This window comes from Schistocerca piceifrons, chromosome 3 (genome assembly GCF_021461385.2).
Source record: "Schistocerca piceifrons isolate TAMUIC-IGC-003096 chromosome 3, iqSchPice1.1, whole genome shotgun sequence".
Classification (NCBI taxonomy): Eukaryota; Metazoa; Arthropoda; class Insecta; order Orthoptera; family Acrididae; genus Schistocerca; species Schistocerca piceifrons.
Window position 1 is genome coordinate 447,496,097 of NC_060140.1, and position 26,642 is coordinate 447,522,738.

A 26,642-nucleotide genomic window follows, 5' to 3' on the forward strand; every position below is an offset into this window, starting at 1 on the left:
ACACGATTTCGCAAATACTGTAGATTCAGGTTTTGGATCCTCACCGTTTTCTCAAATAAGTCAAGACACATTTTCTGCTTGTCAAAATGTGAATGTTTCCGGTGCAAATTCACAGCCGAAAAGCACTGAGGAACATATTTCAGACACCAATGCATTGTTATTACAATTAATACAACAAATGGGACAAACACAGCAAAAGCTTCAAAAGTTAGACACAATGGAACAAAATCAGAGACAAACACAGCAAAAGCTTCAAAAGTTAGACACAGTGGAACAAAATCTTAAAAAGTTAGACACAGTGGAACAAAATCTTAAAAAGTTAGACACAATGGAAAAAAATCTTCGGAAGTTAGACACCACACTTGAACAAACACGTGAAGATTTAACTACTGAGTTACATAACATTGAATCGAAATGTCAAAAAGTGTGTAATGACGTAAAAACACAAATTTGTGAGCATTTTCAGCCTATTTTTTCGCGGCATGAAAATGCATTACAGAATCACGAAGCAGCCATAAAAGAACTGCAAACCATTGTTCATGAAAATCATGAGACCTTGTGGGCTAAAATTGACTCAGTTGCATCTACCGATTCGGTTACACAACTTGCAAAAACTCAGGAAAACTTAAGGGACACAGTAGATACTCTGAAAATTGGTTCAGAAAGACACATGGAGGAAATTAGTTCATTATCAGAGAAAGTAGCCGAACTTTCGGATCAGGTCACTAACTTATCTACGAAGGTAGATGATAATCTGAATGACACAAAACCGGTAGTCTTTAATGACACAGAAGAGTGCGAACAAATTAAGAAACTGAAACAAAATCTGAATCAAATTAATACGCAACACCAAAGAGAAATCCGGGAAGTACAAGAACAGCTGACACAGGTAATACAAGAATTACGTATTTCAGAGGACACTCGCGCTCCAACACGGGAAGAGGAACTTAGAAATACGCAAAAGCCACAAAATAATAACACAGGGCATTTCGGTAATTATGAAAGAAATTGGCAAGGTACACCGAATTTTGAGATGGAACGGCCGACACGACCTAACAATGACCGATATGCGACTCGACGACATGATGATTTTGACTATAAGCTGTTCATTACTACACGTAAATTCAAAACATTTAAGAATTCTGGCAACGACATTCATCCACAAGCGTGGCTCCATCAATTCTCTCATTGTTTTCCTCCCAACTGGTCATTGGAGCACAGATTAGAATTTATGTGTGGCTACTTGGAGAATGAACCAGCTGTAAGAATGCGATCGGTAATTCACGATTGCCACAGTGAAGGAGAATTTTACCATGCCTTCCTCTCAGCATATTGGTCTCAAGCCACACAAGACCGCGTAAAACATAACATCATAATGATGAAACATTTCGAACAATCTGAATTTTCCAGTCTTGTCAAATATTTTGAAGACATGTTGCACAAGAATCAGTACCTGTCAAACCCATACAGCCCCTCAGAACTCATCCGCATTTGCTTAATCAAACTGCCCGAACATTTGAGACATATTATTTTAGCAGGACGTTGCAAAGACGACATTGAAGCTTTTCAGGGACTGTTACAAGAACTAGAAATTGACACTGATAATCGCGGAACGCGAAAACAAGGACACAACAATTACATGTCACATCCGTCACAATTCCGTGACGACAGAAACAATAACCAGACACGACTGGTCTATTCTTACAACGCAAATCGTGACCAAAATAGACACCACCCGTACGACAACCGTTGGCAGAGTAGTAATAATTACAGGGAAAGATCACCTCTCCGCGGTAGTGACTATCACAGAGACAATCAGAGAAACAGACAATATGGGAACCAAAATAATTATTATCAAGGGAGACAGAATAACTTCAGACGGAACAGTTCAGCGCGCAGTTACGATTCAGGGAGAAATTCTCCACCACTTAACCGACAAGAAAGAAACTACAGGAACTACCGACATGACGACAGACGATGTGATCGTAACGACAGACCTGAATTGCATCAGAACTGGCGGGATTCAAACAGAGCAGGGCCCTCTCGAGGAGGTGAATTTGTAGAAGTTAGGTCTCCAAATCCCAATAACGACGCGCGCCAACAAAGAGACAATAGGCAATGACTCACACCGCTGGCAGCCACAAAACGTTCTTATGACACTAACGACGCATCTGCCGTAGCTAGTAATTACGTAAAAATGGAAGACATTAGGGACATCTTACTCCAGGAACACGACGTAAAACATAACAACATTGCATATCCTGTGATTCACATTACTGTAAATGACGTAAAATTTACGGCAGTACTTGACTCTGGCAGTCCCATTTCAGTAATTAGTGAAACAGCTTTTAGCAAATGCAACAAATCGAACGATTGCCCCATACTTCCGTTACGTAAGATTAAATTACAAGGTGCAATCTTTGGAAAAAGTGTAGATGTACGCCAACAAACCAATTTAGAATTCTTTTGCCAAAGCCACAGCTTCTCTATGAACTTTTTTATTGTTCCATTATTGTCGACGGAAATTATACTGGGAGTAGACTTTTTGAATGAATACAAAGCAATCTTAAGCTTTAACGATGCTGAAATAAGTTTAGAGAAAGAAGGTAAGTCAATAGCTTTGAAATTTGAAGACTGGCTCTCAAACCATGACGAGGAAATTAATCGGCTTTACCTTCTGTTAGACAACAGTTCGGACTTTTCTACGGAACTAGACACTAACAATCACTCTGCAAGTACTGACAGGGATGATATCGACGGCGCATTTGACATTAATAAGTTAATTCAGAATAAAATTCAAACAATTGAGAATTGTAATGACACTGATAGGCAGGACCTTTTTGAGATTTTACAAGCACATTCCACAGTTTTTACTCATAAAACAGGAACAATCAAGGGATTTCAATACCAATTTCGTGTTCGTGAGCATACTAAATTTTGTGTTAGACCATATGTAATTCCAGCACATTATAGGGACCGTGTTAGAACAGAAATACAATCTATGCTTGACGAGGGCATTATTGAGCCTGCAGTAAGCTCATACAACAATCCATTACATGTTGTTGAAAAGAAAAGTGGATCGATTAGACTTGTCTTAGATTCGAGACAAATCAATACTATCATTATTCCTGAAACAGACAGGCCGCAGATGATGGAAGAACTTCTTCAAAATTTTAATGGTGTAAAAGTGTTGTCTTCCATTGATCTCAGATCCAGCTTTTATCAGATCGAACTTCATCCAGAATGCAGAAAACACACAGCTTTCCTTTGTTTCGGCGTTTGTTATCAGTTTCGGAAACTTCCCTTTGGTTTGAACATTTCTTCAGCAGCATTTATTCGCGGGCTAAATTCCATATTACCTGAGTTCTTAAAACGTCACATCACCTTATATGTGGACGATATTCTAATAGCGGAAGCTTCATGGGAACAACATAATCGCATCCTCAACAGTCTGTTACGTATTTTTGCAGAATCTGGAATTACAGTTAACTTGGAAAAGTCTGAATTCGGTAGGTCAAAGGTGAGGTTTTTGGGACATATTATTTCTTCTGAAGGCATTCAGCCGGATCCTGAAAAGTTAGAAGCAATCAGAGCCATTCCAGTTCCATCCACAAAAAGACAAGTCCGCAGTTTTCTAGGTCTCGTAAATTTTTACCGTCGTTTTCTGAATATGCAAATTCTAGTTACACCAAAACTTTGTTCTCTCACTGGAAAAAATACTATTTGGAACTGGGACGAACAAGCACAGTTGAAATTCAATTCTTTGAAAGAAGCGTTACTTCACGCGCCAATACTAGCTCATCCTGATCTGTCACAAGATTTCTGCCTTAGTACGGATTCTTCTAAAGTCGGTCTTGGTGCCCATTTATTTCAAGAAGCCATAGAAAATGACACTACCGTTCAGAAAACCATTGCTTTTGCTAGCCGAGTGCTAACAAAATCTGAAAAAAATTATTCCGTTACTGAATTAGAAGCTTTAGCTATCGTTTGGGCATTTAACAAATTCCGTTTCTTTCTTTCTGGTAAGCACGTAAAAGTATACAGTGATCATCGTGCATTACAATTTCTTATGTCTTCAAAATTAAATCATGACAGGTTAAAACGTTGGGCATTGTTTCTGCAAGAATTCCGCTTCACAATAGTCTACATTCCCGGCAAGGAGAACATTGTTGCGGACGCACTGTCACGCGCACCGGCTGGGCTTGAGAAAAGTACCACAGAAGGCAACCTCGAGAAAAATTTCAGTATTCTTTACATTCAGAAAGTCGCCTTTGAAAACTTCATCACCACATCTTTAAAGGACATTGCTCATGAACAAGATAAAGATCCGATTTGGAAAGACATCAAGAGCAAATGGCATGAAAAGACACACACACAGATTCGGCATTATTACCTGGTTAGAAACAACATACTCTTCAAACGCTGCACTGTTGATGACAAGCTATGGGTACTTTGCATTCCAGACGATTTTGTTAATAAGCTCATTTGGTACATTCATTTCAGCTACGCACATTTTGGCCCACGAAAATGTTAACATATTCTTCGAACGACTTGTTATTTTAACAATATGGAAAAGCGAATTCGAAGAGTCTTGTCTATTTGTAAACTTTGTCAAAAGGCGAAACCGTCTACTATCTCACATCGTGCTCCGTTGTTTCCTATTATTCCTTCTAAATTAAAAGAATTTGCTGCTGTTGATCTTTTGGGTCCCCTTGTCAGAACATCGAATGGATTTTCGTATGTTCTAGTCGCTGTTGAACTTACTTCAAAATTTGTTTCTTTCACACCGTTACGTAAAGCCACTGGACGGTCTGTATCCAACGCCTTTGTTAAAAATTTCTTACGTGAAGTTGGACACGTTAGTAAAGTCATTTCAGATAACGGACCGCAATTCAGATCTGCTGTTTGGTCACGCATGCTTCGCAACCATAAAATCAAACCTGTTTTTATTTCATTGTACTCACCACATTGCAACCCGTCTGAATGGATTATGAAAGAAATCAATAAGCTTTGCAGACTTTATTGTCACAGAAAGCATCAGCATTGGGACAGATATTTACACTTATTTCAAAACGTGCTGAATGAAATGCCTCACGATTCCACTGCTTTACCACCTACTCTTGTACTGAAGAATGAAGAACCACCGAACAGAATCAGAGAGCTTGTACCTTTCCCGAATACACGTAAACTTCGACACAAAGACATAATTGATTTGGCTCTTAAAAATATAAAATCTGCAGCAGACAAAAGGAGAAAACTACACGGTAAAGCAAATGCAAAGAAATTGTATATTGGTCAGAAAGTTCTCATTAAAGCTCATTCATTGTCACATAAGAAGAAACACTTGAGTCACAAATTCTTTCTAGTTTACAATGGACCTTACAGAATCCGACGTATACCACATGATAATTGCGTTGAAGTTGAAACTCTGCGTACTAGGAAGAGTAAAGGTTTACACCATATTTCTCATGTAAAACCATTTATTGACAGATAATCTGCCTTTTAACTTTGTCTTTGCCATAAAACGTTTCACTTCACGTTACTAGTATGCTTTAGAAACTGTTACCATGCAACAATGTTTGAAGTTAAATATCCAATCAAGAACCAAGAGAACTTATTTAAACAGAAATGACGAATGCATTGTTATAGTGAACAGACGTCACAGTGTTATTGTGTGTGTACATTCTTGCTTGTTTGTTGCACGATTACGTAACGACTATAAGGCTCACATACTTAGAACATTTACCAGTACTGCTAATGAGATTTTAATGCAACATTTTGGTTACCTGAAAATACATTCTGTATTTAAAGTGCTTTCTGAGAGATACCAGATGACACAGAGGTTAGTTTATGTGACAGCTACACGATTTTTATCACGACGCTACTAATGAGTGACAATTTACAATGTTGCTTTTGCGGTGTATCTGTTTTATATCTGCACAGTTTTCTGAATTCTTCTGGAAAGAAAAACATGTTTTAGTAGTAACTTTTGTGGTATAGCAACAATGAGACAGCTTTTTCGTGGCACAACAATACGTTACTGTACAGTACTTTGTTCATCACGCCAATAAGCATAATAACTACGACATCTATACGCAAAGCATTTCACTTTTGTTTATCATGAGGTAAGTACATTGGCTTCTGCAGAACTTAGCTTTCGGAGGAAAATAACTACGACACTTTCACAGAGATTATCTTACAACAAGATGCACATTTAGGGCTACAGGACACGCATTTGAGTGATTAATTTTGTACTTTAAAAATTTATTTTTTAAGATATTTGAAGTACAATGATACGAAGTTTTTCCATGATACATTTCATTCCATTGCTGTAATCTGTAACACCTGAGGGTATAATTACATTAATCCTCAGGGGGGTACACGTCTACTTTGTGTACCATGTGTGTGGCAACCACAAGGAACCCTAGCTAATATGGTATTTGCTTATACAACTGTACACATCGGTACCATATTTCTCTAACACACAAATTACACAGCTATCTGATCATTTAACTGAGAGATAAACATTTTTTTATTACATCAGTGACAGATGTTTACGCAATTACACAGTTGGATAACTTCACACTTATGAAATTGTATTTTGTCTGTACTTTGTAAACTGTTCATATGTTTTTGGAACCATTGTGATACTATGAGAGCTTTGAATGATGTATTTGGTATGGATTCATGATTTTTAAAGTACGTTGAGGCAGATGACACTTTTGACATGAGCAGAGAATTTTTTTAATTATTGGAGGAAGCTACGACGATTTTGAGATTTGACCGAGGTGTTATGATGTTATTTTTACGACGACGATGTGTATTATGCTGCTGAGGTATGTTTACGATTAATAGGCTGAGGCTATATGAGTTATTTGATTATGCTTCATATTTATAATGACGAAATATTGACGAGTGTCGATGGATACGTATATGTGTAATGAGGTAAGGAGTAATGAATAGTGGGTAGGGACTCTTGACTTGTGAAAAAGGATGTTGGAAACCAAGAATCGTACTTTAAGAGTTATGACATGTGTGAATTATGTGTGAATGTATCACAATGCCACTGAACATTTTTTGGACACTTATATTTATAGGATTTTGTTTCTACAGATTTGCAACGCTAATTCTTGACCTGTGAAATATTTTTATGTGAGGCTGTCACTGTAGCGGTAAATATTTCCGTAAGAAAGTTAAGTGACCACCTGCACGTAATGCGTCGCGGGCACCCAGCTGTGTCAGACGCCTGGAGAAAAAGCCATTATTGCGAGCCCTTTTCAGCGGAACAGGTAGAAAAAAAAAGGGGACGTGGGACGTGTCAAACACCTGGAGAACAAGCCATTAGGGTGTGCCTTTCATCGCTAATGCGACACCCTCGTTACTTGAAAACATATGATTACTCGCACTTTGTGCTAATTACTGAAATGCTTATGAATTGATGGGAAATATTCGTACATCTGCACACCTGATTACGACAAGCGTCTTTCTACGAGAGTTGAGAGAATTTCTACTAACTTATGAAATGTCACATGACTATTGAATGATATTTTTATGCTTTGGTTTGCGTAATTGCTTATTTCATTTGATACCTGTTTTTCAGCTGTGTTGCAGCATTGCTTTTATAAAATGAAATGCATTTGCTAATGTGAACACTTTCTGTCAACAGATTTATTAAATAATTATTTTCTGATCCACATTCTTCGAAAAAGGAGCTCTTGGAATGGAGAGAACAATAAGAAGGGACTAGTACCAGTAACTGCATTCATAATTTTCTTTTCAAGTACTTGGTAATTTCTTTTGTAGAATAAATTGTGATGCATCACTCTAATGTTAAGATGTGACATAGGTATTAGACATGGCCATTTTAGTGTAATATTTTTTCTGCTTGCGCTATGTCATGTTTAGGTATAAGTTGCTGCTGTTTGCCAGGCATAGTGTTATTGAATTTGACTTTTGCTCATTTATGCTGCTAGCTTTGCCAATTTGCATTTTTTTTGCATTGCTGTTTGTGTTGATTTGTTATGTGATGCTGCATTGCCTCGTCCCTTGGTATATATATCTGAGCTCAGTAGATTTAAGTTAGCTTAAGATGGGGTAGGCTATATGAGAGAACGAGATGTGATGAATTGGAAGAAATGCATTGAGAAGCTATAAGAAAATGGTTTGGCCAAAAAAAAGTATTTTGAAAGAGGATATGAGCAAAAAAGTAGGGTTTAGGGACAACAGGTTTACGTAGGATTTTCTTGGAAATAAATGTTGAGGTAAGAAATGTGTGAACATATAAATACAGAAAGCATGCTTAGATAGAATTTTTGTGGTGGAAACAAAGGATGAAATAAGAGGAAAGATGTATGAAGTTTTGTGTTGGACTGCAGTACCAAATGTTACACTGAAAACGAACCCTGTCCTTTCCTATTGGTGTTATCCCACTATGTGTTTGTGTACCCTTGAGTATTTGTTTTCTTCCTGTCTCTGTGTACTGTTTCATAGAATTTTTTTCTCTTCTAATACTAAGCTATATTCACTATGAGGAGGAATACTGTTATCCTCAAATATAAGTTGCATTAATAATATGTTATTTTCTTTGTAAAGTTGTTTACAATTCTGTTCTGTTTCAATGTTCATGTGTGAAATTAATGTTTCGAAAACTATTCTCATTATTTTATGTATGTACTTATGTCACTATTTTTGTAACACTCATGTATATGTTTATTTCTATTCTTTTGTAAAGCCTGTACTACAAATGTTATCTGTATTATTATGTTTTTAATTATGTATTTTGTACCTTTGTAATTGTATTCTTATGTTATAAAATTGTAATTGTCACCAGTTCATGACATTATTAACTTGTTAGTTACATTTCACTGCACACGTTTCTGTTGGTCATAGTACATGGACAATATGTGAGAAGCAGGAACTGATAGTGTTTGCACGTGTGTTAATAATTCAGCAAGGGACTGGATAACAGCATTGCTGGTTCTAAGGACAATTCCAAAAACTTTGTGAGTGCACAAGTGGTGGTTTATGGACTTGCTATATTCTCCGCAAGACTCTTCAGTGGTGATTGTGCACCTGCACAGTCACAACAGATGGCTGCTGGCTATCTCTACAAGGACTACAGTGGGTCTGCATCTATGATGACCCACCAATACCATTATTTCTACAAGGACTGCAGTGGGTCTGCACCTCTGGTGGCCCACCAATACCACAATCTCTACCAGGACTACAGTGGGTCTGCTCTGTGATGACCTACCTACCAATATTCTTCCAAACTACGACTGACTCTGCTGTGGGTTTGCTCTGTTGTGGCCCATTACCTGCATGCATGTCGAGAGTCAGCACTGTCTTTCCATTGGAAGGACAACACTACTTCTTCAAGACTGCATGGAAATCCACTACTTCTGTGTGCATTTTCTTTTACTGCTCAGACTTTGAGAAAAACACTGCTATTCTCCTGTTATGTACGATTAGGACTGTCTTTATGGACTGTGAGACAATTTTAGCTTTTGACCAAGATTGTATCAATAAGTGTGTGCATTTGATTTCTTTGTTATTGTAATTATGAAAAGAAAAATTTTTGTCAAATCTGTATTGGCCAGTGCCCAACACCATTTGTAAAAATTTTTTGTGGGGAGCATGGGGGCTATGTAAGTAGGCTGTTTATGTTATCTCTATGTAAGTAGGCTGTTTATATTTTCTTATTGGCAAAGTTATGTAGCGCTCTATGTGAAAATGAAATCACTGGCTGTGCTGTGTGCAGTCTGTGGCTGCTTTGCATTGTTGTAATACTCGCCATTGTAGTGTTGGGCAGAGGCAGCTGGCTGTGAACAGCGCGTAGCGTTGCGCAGTTGGAGGTGAGCTGCCAGCAGTGGTGGATGTGAGGAGAGAGATGACGGAGTTTTCAAATTTTTCATGAACTGCTATATTTATATGTGATGATATTAAGGTAAATACATTGTTTGTTCTCTATTAATATCTTTCATTTGCTAACTATCCCTATCAGTAGTTAGTGCCTTTAGTAGTTTGAATCTTTTATTTAGCTGGCAGTAGTGGCGCTCGCTGTATTGCAGTAGCTTGAGCAGCGAAGATTTTTGTGAGGTAAGTGATTTGTGAAAGGTATAGTTTAATGTTAGTCAGGGCCATTCTTTTGCAGGGAATTTTGAAAGTCAGATTGCGTTGCGCTAACAAAATATTGTGTGTCAGGTTAAGCACAGTCCTATATAAATTGTTCAAAGGGGACGTTTCAGATGAACTACTGCTCCGACGTTCTGCAAAACAACATTACATACTAGGAAGCGTGCTACAGCATGAAGTCCAGACGCCATTTCAGAAAAAGACACATTCAGAGTGAATGAACTCTTATCCAGCAAGCTAACAGCATATCTGCAAGGCAGCATATCTGAAGGGTGAAGTTGGCCAATATTAGAGGTCTGGCTAGGCTCCTGCAGGGGCTGAGTAAACAAGAACATCTGAATGAATAATCGCCGCCCAGAGATGACACCTGGCCTCTACAGCCTTTCCTCACTTTCGGCTCGAGGTTACTGCTTTTGGGTAAGTACTGACCAGCAAAATCCCATAAATACTCCCCAAGGCTCCCCTCCCCTTCCCCTCCCCCCAAGTCAGACGGTCATTGTCAGATGCTCACCAACATTCTCTGCACACGACCATTTAAGGTTGTGTATGTGACGCTGGATGTTTGAATTTAAACGCCGTATTTGCTGGTGTGGCACTTGGTGACCACGAGATATTCAGGCAGCCAGGATCAGCACCTGACACACACTAGACACATTAAGGTGTGTTATCTTCACTGATCCCAACGGTCGTCGCTACTAACACAAACTGACCTCCGAGCCAGCAGTTTCTTTTTCCTCCCTGATATCTCAACAGATATCCCATTATCCTGTAACTTCTTCTTGCTAGTGATTTACAAATGTTCCTTTCATCGCCAAATGTGAGGACAACCTGCTCTTCTTTACCTTGTCAGTCCACCTAACTTTCAAAATCCTTCTGCAGCACAATTTCTCAAATGTTTAGATTTTGTTCCGGCTTTCTCATATTTCACTACCGTAAAATGCTGTGCTAATAACGAGCATTCTCAGAAATTTCTACCTCAAACTAAGGCCTATATCTCATACTAGTAGACTTCCCTTGTCCGTTAAATTCATCTACTTATGTGACCATCAGTCCTCATGTCAAGTTTCTCGGTGGTCTCATGTCTGCTACTTTTCATTGCTTTCGCCTTCTTCGATTTACTCTCAATAAATGTTCTGTACTTATTACTCTATTAATTCCATTCAACACAACCTGTAATTATTTTCACTCTCTTTGATGACAGCAGTGTCATCAGTGAATCCTGTAACTGACAGCCTTGCACTCTGAAGTTCAATCCCGCTCGTAAGCCTTTGTATTATTTCCCTTATTGCTTCTTCGACGTACGGTTTCAACAGTAAGGGTGAAAGACTACATCCCTGTCTTACACAGTTTTCAATCCTAGCACTTCGTTCTTCCTTTCACTCTTATTGTTCCCTCTTGTTTCTTGTACATATGGTAAATTACCCGTTTTAATCTATAGCTTACCGCTATTTTTCTCAGAAATTCGAACATCTCACATCAACACAGGGCGCTGGTGTGGCCATTTGTAGCGTACTGCTACAGGGTGAGGGCAGACATAAAATATGATTAGGTATTCGCTCCTAGCACCGTAGAAAGTTGGCATTCTCACATGTAAGCCTAACGAAAACTGTCAGGGAACTTAACTCGCGAAAACTGGGACGTAATAAGATTTATTCTCCTGAAACGCTGCCCCTATCTTACCAGACTCGGTACCCGAGTAATGTAATCCACTATGTCAATATAAACGGTGTTGTACTTGCAAGGCTAGTAACGTTCTCATGTGGGATGCACAGGTAAACAACAGAAACGTTTTACAGCTGCAACCTGAGTCGCCTACCTGTAGCTCTGTGGCGCACCACTTCTTCCACCGTGGTGCTACCAACGCTAGAAAACGCATTACTGCAAGACAACTCAATACTGATCCAGCGGTGGCACACCGCTATTCAAAGTAATACACGTCTGGCAGAGCTTAGTTTCTGTTATGAAATGTTACTTCATTTAGTCGTACTGTTCAGTACCTATTGCTGGGGTTAGAAGCTTAAAAGAGGCAACTATTTATTTACAACTTATACAAAAAGACACAAATTTCAATGTTTTGCCGTCGTTCAGAGTAGCCGCCCGCATTGTGTATATCCCGCTGCCAGCGGTGTGTAAGTGCCAGATTAATCTCTGTAACAGCTCTGAATCGAGTGCATCCTACAACTTAACAATCAGGTTTAAGTCACAAGGGCTCAAGTCCGAGGAGTGTGGTAGTGTAGTACAGCACTTCCTAGCCCCCGCTATTTAACAAATCAGACACTACCTGCGCTATAGCCACCCAAGCATTGTCCTCCAACTCGATGGTTGCTGCTTCGTTCTCTAAGTTGGTGGCAGGCTCCGTTTAAAAAATGAACAGCTTAGAGAAAGAAGAGACGACACTTTCTGCAAGACCTATCATTTTGTCAGATAATGCTAGCAAGCTCTGACTGATCTGTTCCATCGATGGCGCTAGGAAGTGCTGTACCAGCTACCACATTCCCCAGGTTTACGACCTTGTGAGTTCGATTCCTTAGAGGATGGAAGCAGTTGATGGCATTCGCTTCCCAACTGTCACAGAGACTCCTTGTTCATTGCACCGCTTCTCTCTGTCAATAAAACTGGTTCTGCTAAGGGTATACTATGATTCCCAGATCGCTGTTAGCGGGATATATACAATGCTGGTGGCTACTTAGAATGTCAGTAAAACTTTGAAACATGTACCTAGTCCGCATAAGTTGTAAGTAAGAAGATGCTACTGTTAAGGCCCATTCCTCGCCCACATGCTAGAGTCTCTCTCCCATCTAGTTCACACAAGTCTAGTGACCGATTTTTCTTGAGCATTAAGATATATTGTTAATCGCTATGACAACGTAGTTCAGATATCATGAACTTCGCGATCAGCTTACATCACGTAGCACTCTACTTTCGCCATTGATCCTGATAGTTAAGGTCACAGTTCGTTGCACATGGCGTAAGCAACGTAGCGCGGCAGATATTCAGGAATTACCTCCAACACGAATGGCTTCGAAGCAAAATACGGAAGTTCGTGCCTGTCCTGTTTTGTGACGTATTCATAACCATACCGACCATTGAATAGTTATTACTGCCGTAAAGAGAACTCTTATCACCGCGGCTTGGTCCAACCTCGGACTATCGAACCGACTCCCACGGACCTCCCCAACTACGTCTTCACAAAAGAACCATCTAAGTACACCTAACGAAAAACGTCATGGTATCAGCGAACCGTCGATAGCAACGTACGACTGTACACTGCTTACAGGGAGACGGAGCACAAATTCTACTGCAGTTTCATGTCATGAAAATAGTGTAAGGGATGTTAGCTCACTTACCGATGCTAGTTCCTTTTACAAGAATATTCTTTAAGGGGAGTAACTACATCCTTACATACAGTGTTGAATTTGCAATATGTATGACCTGTTATCTCAGAACCTTTGACAGATAGAGATCTGAAATTTTTACGACGTGTAGTTTCACTCCTGTCTGATTACTGAACCCGAATCACAATAGACAGACAAATAATTAATTACTTATGATTTTCTTAAAGTTTATGTTCATTTTTTTAAATCCGCTTTTGATTTTGTAAGTAAAAAACCATTACAGGCAAAAATGTTTTGGCAGCAGCAGTGTAGTAGGAGGTAACATACCGTACAGTTATATATACGTAACTGAAATAGTTCCTGAGGTAATGGGTCAAATTTTTGGAAAAGTCATTTTCTGAAAATCAGGTTTAAACGTTTCATTTGATATTAGCTCCTGTTCTTGATCATCCTGCAAACCTAAAAGCATCTTCCTTTTCCTCGCTCTTGCTTCTTTTGTCATTTTCTCTGCTGCACGCTGGGCTCTCATGATCCTATTCGCTGGAAGGCCTCCAGTGTATTGCCTCTAGGAGTGATACCAGGTTGTTCTAGTACCCTAACTCTTCGCTTATCTCTGTCATTAAACGTTATCACAGAGTCACAAGCACCCAAGCATGTGTGTTCATTCCTACAATGACATTTTTTGGTATGGGGATCCAAATGACATTATTGAAAGACTCAATCGGGTTTTGCGTTCGACCATGGAGACATCTGGAAAGAAGTTCAAGATGAACTACCTCTCTATAAATTGGGTTAACAGCAATCATCACTGGGGATGGTGTGCTATTTTTGTGCCTAAATTGTTCGTCTGTACTCGCCACCTGAGATTCGCAGTACCTGCACCATCAATCAGCACCAGGTGAGCAAGGACCATGCATAGGTGTATCGTCAGTGGGTACTTTGTGGAAGAATGTAGCCCACACTACTCTTTTCATCACTTGTAGGTCACGTGTATTGTTTCTTATTGCCATTTCATAATATTGGTGGAGTTCGTCAACGTTTGTGTCTGTAAGTCTTCCTTTACCTTTTACAGTCTCTAAAAAGTGCATGTGCAATACCGCCATTTCTGTTTACACACTGCATCCAGCCTCTCAATACGAAATTTAACATAAATTAAAGGAACAAACAGCTGCAAATCACAACCCTACAACCTTCTGGATTAAATAGTTCCAGAGATGGCTGGATTTCTTTTACTCTTGTTATAAATTGTACACACGAACCTTCCTCGTGAATTAGTGTACCTACTAGGGAAAAAAATGTCAAAATCCATAATGTGTATCCTGAGATTAGCCTTCACATACAGAAAGAGAAATGCATGGTGGATTTTAAGCAGTGGGAATGAGTGTTCCACCTTGGAACACTATTCAGACATTCACCTCTAGCTAGCCCTGCTACAAAAGTGTAACATAGTTTACAAGCCCATTTTTAAATGACTGAATTCACTTTGTATGTGCGGCAGCATTCTTCTGAAATTACAAAATTTTCTCCAGAAAACCAAAGTTTTTCCAAATGTGAAAAACTGTTCCAAGACTCAACTTCGTCATGTATCTAGGACCAAAGTCTATACAAATTTAAAACTGTTGCAATTATAAAATCTTGTAATAGTGTGTTAATCGTGTACAGGCTATAGACATGTTGCACAAGACTGGACCTTCTTGTTCTTAGTTTTAAAACCAGGCAGCAGTATCTTGCAAGATATGATTCGAGTGTTAGTTTATTACTGGTCATAGGTGGTACATGCCTCCATTTACAAATATAAAGGTATGTAAATAACTGTTTTGCCCAAACATTAGACTGAGAAGCCATCTTGTCTTCACATTTACTAACTATTCTAGATGTTCTAGAAGTAGTTCAAATTTTTACAAATTTTTTTCTTATGGTGAAATAGCCCATTTCCAGGAAGGACTTCAGGTTATAATGCATATTAGCAAATTTCAGGTGGTCTTCGATAGTGAACACTGAAATCACTCTTATTCCTACAGAAGCGAATGAAATATTAGCTGATAAGCAAATAGAAGTACTGTATTATGACAATTGTGAAATTATGGGACTGGAAAGATGATTTCTCTTTTTCAGTTGAAGATTGCCATGTAGAGATTGTTGAAACTGTATTGAAACCAATTTCAGGCGTTACGTTTCAAAATGTTGGACTACTTCCAAAATTTTTTGAGGCAAAAAATGCCTCAAAATGCAGCAAAACTGGTTGTGCGTCAAATGTGAAAACTGGCTGCTATTCCAAGATAAGAAGCATGTGCATCAAATGTGGAATATTTTGTGTATTTCGAAAAATAATTCTTGTGATGTTTATCACAAAACGTACGATAAAGATTTGTTTACTAGTAGTATCAGATTAATATTTCCCAATAATTATTGCACAATTATCATTTACTTGCATTTATGAAGTGGTTTTAGAGCATGAATAAACACCTGTATCGCGTATTATACATTTCAGAATGTTGTTGTTGTTGTGGTCTTCAGTCCAGAGACTGGTTCGATGCAGCATCATCACAACTGAATAACGTCTGCAACGTACATCCTTCTGAATCTGCTTAGTGTACTCATCTCTAGGTCTTCCTCTACGATTTTTACTGTCCACGCTTCCCTCCAATACTAAATTGCCTCAGAACGTGTCCTACCAACCGATCCCTACTTCTAGTCATTCCTCTTATCTCCAATTCTATTTGGTAACTACTCATTAGTTACCTGATATACCCATATAATTTGCAGCATTCTTTTGTAGCCACGTTTCGAAAGCTTCTATTCTCTTTTTGTCTAAAGTAGTTATCGTACATGTTTCACTTCCATACATGGCTACGTTCCATACAAATACTTTCAGAAAAGAGCTACTGACACGTAAACCTATACTCCATGTTAACAAATTTTTCTTCTTCAGAAATTCTTTCGTTGCCGTAGCCAGTTCATATTTTATATGCTCCCTAGTTCGACAGTCATTAATCATTTTGCTTCCCAAATAGCAAAAATCATGTACTAATTTAAGTGTCTCACTTCCTAATCTAATTTCAAAATATTAACATTACAAGTCCTATTTTTTGTGTGTATTACCATATGCAGTTACTATTTCAAATAAAATACACACATTTCTGAACTTTTTTTATTGAAGAAAGGGGAAACAAAATACAGTGGGATGTGAGGTCCACGTATGTGGACCTCTGTTCATGCCTCTGCGAGTGATCAAAATAATAATAATAATTTCATTTGCATTTGAGTCATGATCGTGTATTAGATTTCCGGATTATAAGAAAAGAAAATTTTCCAGCTATCTTTTTTACTTCAGGAGTGGCGAGGTTAAAGAGGCAGAACGGTTAAGCAAAGGTAAAAAACAAAGCAGGAAATAAATAATTCGCAGGAGACAGATATTTACACGGGCAACGAATATTGTCATAAAGAGGCAGGAGGCCGCAGTCATTTTGCGCGCTGGTAACTCATTCGTGAGACCGCTTTTCCTTTTGTGGCCGTTTCACAGTAGGATTTTTTGTGCTGAGAAGCAAATGGCATTTTCTTTCCTCCACTCGCTATGATGGAAGACACGTTCGCCAGCCTCCCTCGCTCCCTCTTCTTCAGAGAGGCGAAACATTTTCGACCTTCCCCCACGCAGCCAATTTCCGCAGAGCTGGCACCGGAGTGCGGCTTCCAGCACACCGCTGGAACGCCGGGCACAACGAGGTACCGCAGGCGCTGCAAATGCAGCAAAGAATGCGGCGGAGGCGGCCGCCAGGCACGGCAGTTGCCACAGTCGCATTCACGCGTTTGCCACAGGCGCGCACTTCCCGCCGCATTGATTCCGTGCGTCGTTTGGCAGCTTTTGTTGGTACACAGCTGCGGCTCCGCTGGCTCTGGCGTGGAGGAACGCGACGTAACCCGCTCCCCTGTCGTGTGTTCCCAACCGTCAACCATGCTTCGAGCTACCAGTCTGAATAATTTCATTTTCTTCCTCACCGCACAATTTCCATCCCCCTTCACAGAGAAGACACGAAAATAATACACATAAATTATTACTCCATTTATTGTACGACGCTTTCTTTCGCTGTAATCAATTAGAATCGTTGCTCCTCCATTCCTTATTATGATTTGCAAATTGTAAGTTTCACTAAAATCTCGATTCACTTGAAAGAAATTGTAAATGAAGTAGGTGCAGATAACACACAAAAGAGCAAATTAGTTCTATATCATTGCTGTAATTTTTGCTGTAATGATAATGATAATGACCGTATGGCATACGTGGCCGGGAGACGCCTCGCGGGGCGTTTCGGCCGCGGCTCCACAAGTTCTTTAATGCCACTACGACGACTTGCGAATTAATGAACATGAAATGATGATGAAAGTCACATAACACCTAGTCATCTCGAGGCAGAGAAAATTCCTGACCCCGCCCGGAATCGAACGCGGGACCCCGTGCACGGAAGCGAGAACGCTACCGCAAGACCACGAGCCGCCGACTATTTTTTACTTTGAGTAGCAGATATTCAAAAGTGATGTTTACCACAAATCTTACCTGTAGCAGAAACGACGCACCTTGAAAGAATTATCCAAACAGACAGAAAGTCGTGGATGTAATGCACATGTGCAGAAAAACGAATCATTACAATTTCAAAAAAGACGGATGTTTTGTTTAAGAGAAAGAGCTTTACAAATTCAGCATGTCAGTAACGCGGCCGCGTGGGATTAGCCGAGCGGTTTAAGGCGCTGCAGTCATGGACTGTGCGGCTCTTCCCGGCGGAGGTTCGAGTCCTCCCCCGGGCATGGGTGTGTGTGTTTGTCCTTAGGATAATTTAGGTTAAGTAGTGTGTAAGCTTAGGGACTGATGACGTTAGCAGTTAAGTCCCATAAGATTTCACACACAGTAACGCGTTCGCGCACCTTTGGCCCATATGCAAGCTCTTTTTCAGGTCGGCATTTATTGACAGAGTTGGTGGATGATCTCCAGAGAGATACCGTGCCACAGTCTGTACAACAGGTGCCTTAGATAATCAAAAGTACGAACTCATTGGAGGGCCCTGCCCATATTGCTCCATATGTTCTCAAGTGGGAAAAGGTCCGGTGATGTTGCTGGCCAAGGTACGTTTAGAAAACCACGAAAGCAAGCGCTAGACACTCTGACCGTATGCAGGCGGGCATTGTTTTAGCGAAATGTAAATCAAGGATAGCTTGCCACGAACGGCAACAAAACGGAACGTACAACATCGTCGACGTACTGCTGTGCTTTAATGTAGCTGCAGACGTGAAGCCAAGGGGTCCTCTTATGAAAAGGAATGGCGCTCTGAAACATCACTCCTGGTTGTCGGTCAGTATGGCAGGCGACCGTCAGCTTGGTATCCCACTATTGTCCGTGGCGTCACCGGACTAGTCTTCTCTCGTCCTCGAGGTTCAGATTGAAGCGCGACTCATCACTGCACACAGTTGTACTCAAATGAGATTCTAGGCTGAAGAGGAGTCTGGAGACGCCTCGCATAGCGATGGGATACCAGCCCGCCATTCCTAACCTCCATAGTTAATTTTTTAAGGATTGCAGGTCCAACTTTCTGGACCATCAGTTTCACACACAATTGCCACCCCACACATGGTCACAGTAGATCTCTGCAAGGAACTGAGCAAAAAGGATATTATAAGTTTCGAAGGTTGGAGACGAGGTACTGGCAGAGTTAAAGTTGTGAGGAGGGGACGTGTGCTGTGCTTGGGTAGCATTTGTCTGCAACAGGCAAAGATCGTGAGTTCGAGTCTCGGTCTGATACACAGTTTTAATCTAACAGGAAGTTTCAAAGATATTAAAGTTGGTGCTGTCACACATAATGGTATGTTATTTTATTTTCTCACAAATGTCCGCGTTTACAGCATTCAGACACAAATGTGTAGCAACGTTTGCTTTTATCGCGCTTACAGCTTATGATGTATCAAATTGAGCAAGACAGTTGAATAAGCCAACTTATCATTTATGTCTTCCTATTATAACTTTCAAGTGTACCGTAATTTAGTAAAAACAAGACAAGGAAAAATTTAAGAGTAGGCCCATCTAGCATCTATGATATAAAGTATCTAATCAATGATTACTCCAATTTGCAATTCAGCGATTAATTTTACATCTCCCTCAATGGGAGCTGAAATATTTAATCGGTAAATATTGATGCCACCATTCAACTTACATAGTCCTCTTTGGGCTTTTATAATTTCGGCTAATGGAATTGTCTCTTTATTTTTCCTTTGGAGTAGTTTTCTACTATAGATTTTCGTTTTAGTGCGATCGGATAAGGATTCATACTATCGAATCCTACTTTTTCACGTAAATACACATAAAAATATCGACACAGCTGTGAAAAAACAATTACGTGAACACTGAATACGATTAAGGCAGCATTCAGTTGTGTAAAATATAAAGTATCAACATTTACACAGAAACATGATCATGCTTTCATATCACAACATTAATTCTTTTGCATTTTGTTGAACATAATTCTCAAAAGAGCATGACGTCTTATTAAAATAAAAATTTGTGTCAGTAATTAAATATTACGATAATAATTTCTCTTGGTCTCAAAGTGGGAAAAAATTACACTCTCCGTTGATTCTGTTTGATCTGTGCTCCAACATTCTGTCAAGTTTCCGGCAAAACCAAGGCAAACCCATGAATATTTCTGAACGCCTAGGTAGTACATTTATTATTTGGTTTACGTAACCGCAGAATGGTGACATATTTAAAGAGTGAATACGCGTATTAAAGCGTTAGTCGACTGAAACATGGTTTAAAAGTTTGTGTAAATAATGAACACTTCCATTATTAATGACTTACATAACTTATTTTGCCTAATTAGTATAGATGAATAGAGTAGGAGAATTTACTTTTATATAAGTTTTGGAACGAATAATATGTTTTACGGATGTCTCCTACAATTATACAATTAGTGGTCTATGACTGTCGATAATGTCGTGAGCATCATCGCATCGTTGCCATTGTTTCTTCGCTGGAATAAGCAGGGGTATGATGTCTTTCAGGATGGTTTCAAGAAAACAGCTCTTGGCGAATACCATCCAGCATAGTTGTGGCAGGCGCACATGAAAGCATCAAACAGTAAATATCAGAAATAAATCAGGGGGGAAAATACTACTAAATCGTAAAATGGGTTTTAACACATCTTATGAGAGATCTTTGGTTTAGGGATAGCGGGGACGGTAGCTCAGCGTTAGCTACCCTCTGTAATAAAAATAACTGAGTGAACGGATCACCGAACAACCTGAACGGGTGTCATTAGACATCTGCCCCAATCATATACAACGAACAAAATAGAACAAAATGAGATCAACAAAGAATTTAAAAAAGGGGTAGCACCTTTCATTAGCAACCGAAAGTTCCTTGGTCCGGGGTTCGAAGCACACCACTGTTTAAATTTTTAATAAAAATCATCAACAACGGCGGCCGAAGACTTCCAGAGTAAGAAGTCACCCTCATTCAGCCCAAGGTCTTGTCAAAGAGGGTGGAGGAGAGGACAGACCTTTAGGGAACTGTCTTTCCATTGCGGAGAGAAAACTGCACCTAAAGGCGGAATATACAGCAATGATCAACAATATGAGAATGTAGAGGGCAATGGAAACCTCAACATTAAAGACACATAATGTGTATCCAGACGACATGTGGCCAGTAATATCTACACTGGCAAAAGTTTCCCCATTTGTATCTCCGGAAGGTGACGGCCAAGATGGATGTGGCCACGAGAAAAAAATTAAATAAACAATGAAAGAATAATGTTCTATGGCTGGGGGCCTCGGATTTCAGAAGTATAAACGTAGTAGGGAAGCTAGAAAATCTGAAAAGGGAAATGCTAATGCTCAGTCTACATACAGTGGCCCGCAGTGAAGTGAAATGGAAAGATGACAAGGATTTCTGGTTATATGAGTATAGGTTAATATCAACAGCAGCAGAAAATATTATAAAAGGAGCAGGAAGGAAGGTAAGGCTGAGAATGACTTATTGTGACAGTAAATCAACAACGAGAAAAGTAGTTGAGGTGTACATGGCAACGACGCAAGCAGAGGATGAAGAGATACAGAAAGTGTATGAGGATATTGAACGAGTAATTCAATAGGTATAGGCAGATGAAATTGTAATAGGCATGGGAGACTGAAATTTGGCTGTATGGCAGGGAGTAGAAGAAATCGTTAAGGGCTTGGTAGTTGGAACGAGAGAGGAGAAAGACTAATTGAGTCGTGAAATTAATTTTAGTTAGTTATAGCGAATACTCTGTTCAGGAATCACAAGAGGAGGACGTATACTTGCAAAAGGCCGGGAGGTACGCCAAGATCTCAGATTACGTCATCAGTCAGAGATAAAGAGATCAGCCAAATTTAAGGCGTACTCAGGAGCAGATATAGACTCAGACCGCTGTTTGGTGATGATGCGGAGTAGGCTGCAGTTTTAGAGATGAGTCAGGAAGAAAGAATTGCGATACAGACATACTGTGGAATGAAATAACACACTTGAAATTCTCTGACGCCACAGATAATGCGATTACGAATATCTCAGTACACGGTTTAGCTGAAGAAGAATGGGCATTTATAAACAAATGTTGGAAAGAAAACAATAGGTACAAGAAAAGCAGCTATGAAGAAAAGATGGATAACAGGCGAAATACTTCAGCTAATCAACTAAAGAAGTGATTACAAAATTTTCAGTGAAATATAGGGCTACAGAAACACAGATCATTTAGGAACGAAGTACGGAAGTTGAGGCAAAATGGCTACATGAGAAAACTGAAGGAATAGTGAAACGGCCCCTTAGAAAAATTATATACATGACTGGGCTTAAACTGACACATAATATTTTTAGCGCAACGCAATCTGACTTTCAAAAATCCCTACAAGAGAATCGCCCTGATTAAATTAACCTATACGTTTCACAAATCACTTACCTCACAAAAATCTTCATTACTCAAACTACTGCAATACAGCGAGCGCCACTACAGCCAGCTAAATAAAAGATTCCTACTATGGAAGGCACTAACTACTGATAGGGATAATTAGCAAATGAAAGATTTTGATAGAGAACAAATGATCTATTTACCTTAATAGTCACAATATGTATAGCAGTTCATGGTATCCAGTCTTACAAATTTGGAAACTCCGCCATCTCTCTCCCCACATCCACCACTGCTGGCGGCTCACCTCCAATTGCGCAACGCTACGCGCTGTTCACATCCAGCTGCCGCTGCCCAACACTACAATGGCAGACAACAATGCAAACTAGCCACAGTCTGCACGCAGCACAGCCAGTGATTTTCATACAGAGCGCTACGTAAAGTTGCCAATAAGAAAACATAAACAGCCTACTTACATAGCCCCCATGCTCCCCACAAAAAAATTTTACAGATTGTTTAGGGCACTGGCCAATAGAGATTTGAAAAAATTTTTCGTAATTACAGTAAGAGAGATATCAAGTGCACACACTTATTAATACAATGTTGGTCAAAAGCTAAAATTTTCTCACAGTCCATAAAGACAGTCCTGATCATTCATCACAGTAAAATTGCAGTGTTTTTCTCAAAGTCTGAGCAGTAAAAGAAAATGCACACGGATGTAATGGATTTCCATGCAGTCTTGAAGAAGTAGTGTTGTCCTTCCAATGGAAAGACAGTGCTGACTATTGACATGCTGACAGGTAATGGGCCACAACAGAGCAAACCCACAGCAGAGTCATTCGACGTTTTGAAGAATAGTGGTAGGTAGGTCATCACAGAGTAGACCCACTGTAGTCCTGGTAGAGACTACGGTATTGGTGGGCCACCAGAGGTGCAGACCCACTGCAGTCCTTGTAGAAATAATGGTATTGGTGGGTCATCAAAGATGCAGACCCACTGTAGTCCTTGTAGAGATGGCCAGCAGCTATCACCATCGAAGAGTCTTGTGGAGAGTATAGCAAGTCCATAAACCACCACTTGTGCACTCACAGAGTTTTTTCCTAATTGTCCTTAGAACCAGCAATGCTGTTAACCAGTCCCTTGCTGAATTATTAACACACGTGCAAACGCTATCAGTCCCTACTTCTCACATATTATCCATATACTATGGCCAACAGAAACGTGTGCAGTGAAACATAACTTACAAGTTACGTAATTTGGTGAAATGGTATCAATTACAATTTTATAACATAAGAATACAATAACAAAGGTACAAAATACATAATTAAAAACATAATAATACAGATAACATTTGTAGTAATACAGGCTTTACAAAAGAATCGAAATAACATATACACCACTGTTACAGGAATTATGACATGAGTACATACATAAAAGACCAGAATAACTTTTGAAACATCAACTTCATCCATGAGCATTAAAACAAAACAGAATAAATAATGTCTAAACATCTCTACAAAGTAAATAACATAGTATTAGAAAATTTCTACAAGATAACTTTCATCAGCTAAACACATAAAGACAGGAAAATGACAAATACGCAAGGGTACATAAACACATAGCGGAATAACACAATTGAAAGGACAGGGTTCTGTGTAACATTTGGTACTGCAGTCCAACCCAAAAGTTCATTCCATAGATCTTTCCTCTTATTTCAACATTTGTTTTCACCAAAACATCCTATCCAAGCACGCTTTCTGTATTTATATGTTCACATATTTCATACCTCATTATTTATTTTCCATTATCTTACACCATTTATTTCCAAGAAAATCCTACCTAAACTTATTGTCTCTAAACCCTACTTTTTTTTTGTTCATATCCTCTTTCAAAATACTTTTTTTTGGCCAAACTATATTCTTATAGCTTCTCAATGCATTTCTTCCAAGTCATCACAAATCGTTCTCTTGTATAGCCTACCCAATTTTAAGCTAACTTAAATCTACTGAGCTCAAATATATATACTAAGGAATGAGGCAATGCAGCAGCACAAAACAATTAACACAAACAGCAATGATAAAAAATACAAAAGGCAAAGCAAGCAGCACAAATTACAACTAATATAAGGCAATGAGCAGCAAACAAGAAAAATGAATCAGTAGTAAAACTGGCTTAAAAGAATAATACAAAGTGAAATTTAGTAGCACTATGCCTGGCAAACAGCAGCAGCAAATGCAATAACTTATATCTAAACATGACAAAGCTCAAGTAGAAATAAATATTAGACTAAAGACAACAATGCAGACAAGGGAAATGTATATTTACATCGTAATGTCTATGTAATTAAAAGGGTGCACCACAAAAACCAATTCTACAAAAAATTACCAAGTACTTGAAAAGAAAATTATATATGCAGTTACTGTTATTAGTCCCTTCTTATTGTTCTTTCCACTCCAAGAGCTCCTTTTTCGAAGAATGTGGATCATAAAGTAATTATTTAATAGATCTGTTGACAGAAAGTGTTCACATTAGAAAATGCATTTAATTTTATTTTATGAAACCAATGCTTCAAGACAGCTGGAAACCAGATACCAAATGAAATAAGCAACTATGTACAAAGTAAAGCATAAAACAATCATTCAGTAGTCATGAGGCATTTCATAAGTTAGTAGAAATTCTCCCAATTCTCATAGATAGACACTTGTCCTAATCAGGTGTGCAGATGTAAGAATGTTTCCAAGTTATGAGCGTGACGTATTTGCAGTGCTTTCTACAAAGGAATGTCAATAGCGAGGTTAATGGCCTCCCTTTTTCTCCACCTGTGCCTCTGAAAGGCACACACTAATGGATTTTTTTCCAGGCAACTGTTGCGCCGCTGGGTGCTTACAATGACCTACCTTCCTTACCGAAATATTTACGACATCAGTTTCTGCTACAGTGACAGTTTGATAGAAATAAGATTTCGCAGGTCGAAATATTTGCGTTCCAAATCTGAAGAAACAAAATCCTATAAATATAACAGTGTCAAAAAAATTTTCGCTGGCATTGTGATACATTCACGCATTTACACGCATTTCATAACTCTTAAAGTACGATTCTTGGTTTCCATCTTCCTTTTTCACAAGTCAGAGTCCCTAACCACTTCTCATTATTCCTTACCTTATTACACATATACATATTCATCAACACGTCTTCAATATTTCATCATAATAAATACATAGCATAATGAGATTCCTTGTATAGCATCATCTCATTGATAATAAACATACCTCAACAACATAATACACATCGTCGTCGTAATAATAACATCATAAAACATCAGTCAAATCTCAAAAACGTTGTAGCTTTCTGCAATAATTTCAAAACCTAAAAAAATTCTCTGCTCATTCAAATAGTGTCATCCACCTCAAACGTACTTTAAATATCATGACCCATACCAAATACATCATTCAAAGCTCTCATAGTATCAAAATGATTCTGAAAAAATATGAAGACTTCACAAAGTACATACAAAATACAATTTCATAAATGTGAAGTTACCCAACTGCGTAATTGCGTAAACATGTGTCACTGATGTAGTAAAAAAAATGTTTATCTCTCAGTTAAATGATCAGATAGCTGTGTAATTTGTGTGTTAGAGAAATATGGTACCGATGTTAAAGTTGTATAAGCAAATGCCATATTAGCTAGGGCTCCTAATGCTTGCCCAACACATGGTACACAAAGTAAGCGTGTACCCCCCTGAGGATTAATGTAATTATACCCTCAGGTGTTACAGATTACAGAAATGGAATGAAATGTATCACAGAAAACTTTCATTGTAATTCAAAAATCTTGAAAAATAATGGTTTAAGTACAATATTAATCACTCAGATGCGTCTCCTGTAGCGCTGAATGTGCGTCTTGCTGTAAGATAATTCTGTGGAACTGTCGTAGTTATCATCCTCTGTAAGCAAAGTTCTGCTGAAGTCAATGTACTTACCTCATGATAAATAAAAGTGAAATGCTTTGCGTATGGATACCTTACTTATTACGTTTATTGCCGTGATGAAGAAAGTACTGTACTCTAACATATTGTTGTGCTACAGAAAAGCTGTCTCACTGTAGCTATACCACAAAAGTTACTACTAAAACATGTTTCGCATTCCAGAATAATTCAGAAAAACTGTGCAGATATAAAACAGATACACCGCAAAAGCAACAATGTAAATTGTGTCACACGTTAGTAGCGTAGTGATATAATTGTGTAGCTGTCAAAGAAACCAAATGCTAA